We start from the raw sequence: 6,000 nt of genomic DNA, 5'->3' as shown, positions 1-6,000 counted from the left end.
ATTTGAAAGTTGTATCTCTAGGTATAGTACATATTACTGAATCATATTATATGGAAGTTGTGTTTGTCCCTCAACTACACAATTTAAAGGTTATGTAAATCCAGGTACTAATGTTTAAATTATTCATACAATTTTAAAAGTATTTTTTTACATTTAAATCTGCATTTTTTAATAATACTGGGATCCTGCCATAAGGGATCTTGTTGAGGCACTTCTCTGTTCTTCTACATCATTACCCTATTACATAGACATGTGATGGAGAGCACAGGTGAATGTTTTAACTCACATTAAATTAATATTATTATTATTATATTATTAATAAACTTGATTTATATAGGGCCAACATGTTACGCAGCGCTGTACATTAAATAGGAGTTGCAAATGACAGAGGAATTCAGACAGTGACACAGGAGGAGAGGGCCTGGCATGTATCACTCTAACAAATTCCAAAAGAATAAAAAAGGGTAAAAAGAAGTTTATTTTATTTGATAAAAAATGGTAGTTGTTTATGACATACAGTACTTTAGAAAACTAAATGCCATTCAGTAAGGGTTTACATCTGCTTCACATTTATAGTTAACCATTTCCACCCACTGTACATTCTAATTGCAAAAAAAAGTGAAAAATTCTTAACTTTATAATGATTTGTATTCAAGAAAGTAGAATAAGATCTCCCTGGCATACTGAGTGACAGTTTCAATAAGAGTGAATATTGTTTGTAAAATTCTTTATCTATGGGCTGTAGTTCTCTTTTATCTCATTTCCCCTAATATTAAAACTTTCATCTTGCAGTGTTATGAGAATGATGTTATCAATGGTTCAGTTTCTCAGTCTCTTGGTGTGTGATCAAATAGTGTTGAGAAAGAGTTTGGCTTATCCTTATTTGGTTAAATACCACCAAAGCAAATACAAATATTCTACTTGTGAACCACAACCTGCAAATCCCTGGATATTGCTCTCTATTCTACTAACAGGCATATATTTAATTTACGGCAGGGTAAAAGGCTTAGGAGATATCACAATAACTGATGTGAAAAATAAAAACTAAACTGCCTACCAGATTCAGGGGAAATGAAAAATGGTTAGGCTAAATTTGCAGTAGTCCCTTCTTGTGCTCAAAAGTAAAAGGATTTTGATACCATAAAGATTTTACATCCCTTACTCTAGAAAAGCAAGAAGAGAATGTGCACATACCCTCCTTTATATTGTTAGATTAGATTATCTGGTATGCAGCTTTTGGAAGAAATCTACTGCTCCAGTAATTTAACTTTTCTGTCTTTCATATTATCAGACAGTAGCTTTGCTGAAAGCACTTCTAACCCCCAGGGTGCCCTTACTTACCACACCTAGATTGCAGGGCCAGGCATCTTTGAAGTCCACTGTCTGCTTTGTATTTACTGAATACATCAGAGGCTGCAACCTCTTAATGGATGTATTCAGTGCAAGCAATAAAGCCAATATGTAGTGCTTGCTGTGGTCAAAGATCAGAATGGTCGAGTACAAATATTATATATCATTTACAAGTAAAGCCAATCTCCAGATATCATTCTCACAAACCTAAAGCATTAACTAATAATACATTCTATTTTTGTGAACTCACTGTCACAAACAGCGGTCACTGCCTGCTTTCTGTTTAATAGGAGCAAAGGTTGTTTCATGTCAGCATTTCTCAGCTTCTGTGATGGAAATTATGACTGCGGTTTTTCTTTTTTCTATGAAAGAAAATACAGTAAATACAGGGCATTTAAGTTGTATCTGTATTGCTCTGTATTAAAATTTTATTATTTTCTGTGTCATAGGAAATCTTACTATCTTTCAATTTCCAACAACTGGTTGCAAAGGAAAATGGCAAAATGTTACAAAAAAAAATTTACTAATTTTTCCTTTTTAAAATACTGTTTTATTGTATGAATATTTAAAGCTTTTGCACAGCATTTTCAATAAAGTGTTCTCAGCTAATGGACTGCCTGCTACTACCAAGAGGTACCCATGTAATAATTGAAAAAATGCTAATTCACATCAATCGCATTGTTCATTCAGTGACAACAGTTTGTCACTGACAACAGTACTGCAACCTGAGCTACAACTGGATTTGCCAACAGAAATATGAACTCACCTTCCGCTGGGTTTGTTATTCTATGCTAAAATATGGTTATAAGGGTTGTAAATACTGGCCATTACCATGTCCAGGCCCAATCTAGCTTCAAGGCCATGGAAGATATGGGAAGGAATAAAAGAGGCCAGGGCTGGACTAAGCCCGCTTTACATGTTTTTTTTTTTTTGCACTTTTGTCATAGCATAGAGGATTTTAGGGACCAAACATTTGAAGTTGAAATGCACTCACCTTTAGACACTTTGCAATCATTAAAACATGTTTGACTACCACAGAAATGCCAGCCAGGCAATCAGTATGTCGCGTATTATCAGTAAAGTACTTTCGCATTTGAACATTCCAAACCATTTTCTCCTCTGCTTTTGAAAATGTCAGCATGTTTCAAAATTCTAGGTTATCCAGTTTGTCCAGCAATTTTTAGCAAGCATGACATTTAACATTACCTATGGTTGTCTACATTGCTTGTAAGGGATGTTTGGTGTTAAACTCCAACAAAAAAATGCATTTCACAGTTTTATGTGAGCCAGACACACACATTGCTGCTGTATGGTAGATTTAGGAAACAATGTTACACCTTTGGAAAGAATTGAATTTGTTGAGAATTTAAGCACAAAGGCACATTTGTTGTAATGTACTACAATGTGTTGTGGTGTATTGCATTTTATATCCAGCCTTAGGCAGTTGTCACCAGAACAGGTGTCTCTAATGAAAGATTTCCATACCTAATACCAAATAGAGTCAACAAATAGAACAAATAGAGTTGGTGGGTCTCCCCAGTGGAAACACTGACTGACAGGGCTGCATTTCCCTTTTATAGCAAAAATTCTTTTTAAAAACCTTAAAGTTTTAGATACACTTTAAATGTGTGTGTTTATTAGAGGAAACTTATGCAATAGGTACTATGAAGAACAGTGCTGACCAACTTCTGTTCTCAAGAGCCATGATCCACACACATTTTTAGTATTTTTGAAACAGACAGAATGTTGTAAGGTGCGGTTTAAAAAAAAATGACTCTGCGTATATGAAAATCTTGGCCTGCATGTGGCCCTACTGGACTGAAATTAGAAAGTTCTGACTTAAACATGGCAAAGTCATTGATCTCCATGATCATCCCTGGCCAGCTTTCTGAAGTACGAATCTCAGCCTAGACCAACCACTTGCAGCTTATATGAGTCCCCGAAACTTCATAAAGTGATGGTAAATTTCAGTTTCCCAAATGAACACTCTTAAAACAACAGAACACAGAAGCATTATAGGACTGGTGGACAGAACCACAAAGCATAGAGTGGAACCAGAAATCTAACAATTCTGGAAGTGTGACAGGTGCTAAACCTTTGCCAGCTATCACAGCCCTATAAAATAAAAAAAATCTGGAGCAAGGGTGATTGGCAACAAAGTAGTATGAATGCCTTTTTTTTACCAATGTCACTAACATGTTGTAATATGCATCTCTGCATTCACTTTTACTATGAAATGCTTGGCAATCCATGCCAGGCACAAAAGCAGATCCTTGGAGAACCTAGACAGAACAGGGGTCGGCAATCTTTTTGGACTACTAGGCCATTTCAGGAGGTCAAGAAGGCACACTAGGCCAGAGGAAACAAGGTGTCCAAGGAAAGGTCTATTCCAACTGCGATTCCAAGCTAGCAGCCTCAGTCTTCTGCTCATCCGCGGTGTAGTCTCTGTACGTGTGCGTGTGCTTGGGATCGAAATGCCCCGTGAGATTTGACCGCCTGAAAGTGCTGTTGGTGTCGTTGCACACTAAACACAGGGCTTTGTTGCTGCTTTGGACAAAGAATAATTTGTCAGTACATTCCGGGTTGAAGACACAACGTTTGAGGTCAACTTTCTGAAGACTGGTAGCTGCGTGTTGCACCTGCTTTTTAGGCATTGTAATTGGGAATACTGTGCGGGAACTCATGATAATGCGACAATTCAGTTAGTCCGGATTCAACAATAAATAACTAGGGGGGCATTAGGCCGGACTGGAATACTGACAAGGCCGTATCCGGCCTAAAGGCTGGAGTTTGCCTACCTCTGGTATAAGGCAAATCTTTCTGCAGCTCGGTGTACACAGATGTGAACCATTGGTTTCTTTTCTATGATGCATGCTCTTATCGGCTGCTACTGATTCTTCTACTATATTGATATGCCCACTGGGGAGAGGGGCAGGAAAGGGGTCTGTGTGCTCACTTGACTGCTGCATAATCTCTATATTAGGTATAAAATTTGTATTAAAAATTAAATGTTAGTTCAGCATGGTAGCAAGTCATTTGTAATATGGTGCTATGACTTTTTTCTTTTTCTTTTTTTATGTTTTTCACAAATACTTTAAAGAATCTACTTTTATCCTATTTCCCAACCCCCACCTGCATCCCTACCCACATTTAAAGTATTCATCTAGCCCATCAAAGCCCAGGCTACTTAGAGCGAACAAAGAAAATGAACCATGGTTGCTGGGATCTCAGTAAGCATGAATGTGTGGAAGAAAAAGGTGGGTTACTTTAGGTCAAGGGAGGAGAGGAAACAGGCAGTCAAAATAGGATCCTGGAGAAATAGGTAGAAGGTCCCTAATACATAGCAATTAGGCTCTGGGCATTTGCCCAATTTTCCCTAGCCTATAATTGACTCTGTAAACAATATAACAGGGTAAATACTATTATCTGATTGTCTTTAGCTGTTATACTATGGGACACTGTCCCCACACAGGCACACAAGTCAGAGCTGAGGTCAGAACATGCAATCTGCATACTTGTTCTTGGATAGTTGTCAGCAGCACAACAACCAGGAAGTAAATATTCCTAGTTAATTAATAACATAGATCTTTTACACACATTAAGGGCCATGTCAGCTCTCCTTTCAGCCAGTGACAAGATCACTATGCAGGACAGGGATGGGCAGAAAAAAACTCAACTGATTGCATAGGATGAAGCCCATCACTAGCTGGGTGCAAAGTCTCATTGTCTCATTCACAAGTAACATTCTGAGGTGTTGCCATCGGACAGGCAGCCTCGCTTGTACACAATCAGGTGAATACTGCTGTGGCCTTGGAAATAAGCTTTTTCATCCACATTTGCAGATGGCCCAGGTTCCCCAGTCACTCCATCATAAATACAGGAATTGGTAAATGGGTCCATGTCACACTAACTTGTTAATTATTAACCAATCAGCATCCAGAAAACAGCCCTAATGCCTTTCACACTAATGGTGTTTACTCATAAGTACATCCAGCAATCAATAGAGTGACCTGTGGAAACAGGTAAGTATTTCTGCAGCACTACCTAAACCATCCTATTCATAACAAATTGTCACTTGTGACAGGATTGTAAGTGCAACATCACCCTAAGACATTAAGCTGATAAATGCGTAGTGGTGGGGTACTGGTGATAAGACTAGGCGGGCCAGGGGATATGATCACCCGGAAAGTGATGTCCCTTCTGCGATAAAACATACCTACGTGCCAAGTTCTTTTTTTGTTTTGTTTTTTTTATTACATTCTTTATTTTCATTTTAGTAAAGGCCAAGAGTACAGACACAAACAGGAAACAGAAATACATCAAGAAGGTGTTTGAAATTTCTTTTTTTATTTTTATTTTTTATTAATGTAGACTGAGCTGCCCATGCACAACTCAGTGCATGATAACGGGTAACCAGCAGCCCAGGGGAATGTAATGATAACCAGCATTGTACACTGAGCTGTGGATTATTTAAATCCCAAGCCAATGCGCGGAGTTATGTCATTACGGGCAAAGTGAATGTTTATTTTATTGCAGAAAGGGCATTGTCTGTCACTTCTGTAATTAAGAACCTGCCTGCTTGTAAGTTTTTACTGTTGAGTTCTGCTTTAAAGTACAAATATAAAATCTTATGTTACAGTCTAAAGCCAG

This window comes from Pyxicephalus adspersus, chromosome 6 (genome assembly GCF_032062135.1).
Source record: "Pyxicephalus adspersus chromosome 6, UCB_Pads_2.0, whole genome shotgun sequence".
NCBI lineage: Eukaryota > Metazoa > Chordata > Amphibia > Anura > Pyxicephalidae > Pyxicephalus > Pyxicephalus adspersus.
This window is presented reverse-complemented; position numbering follows the sequence as displayed.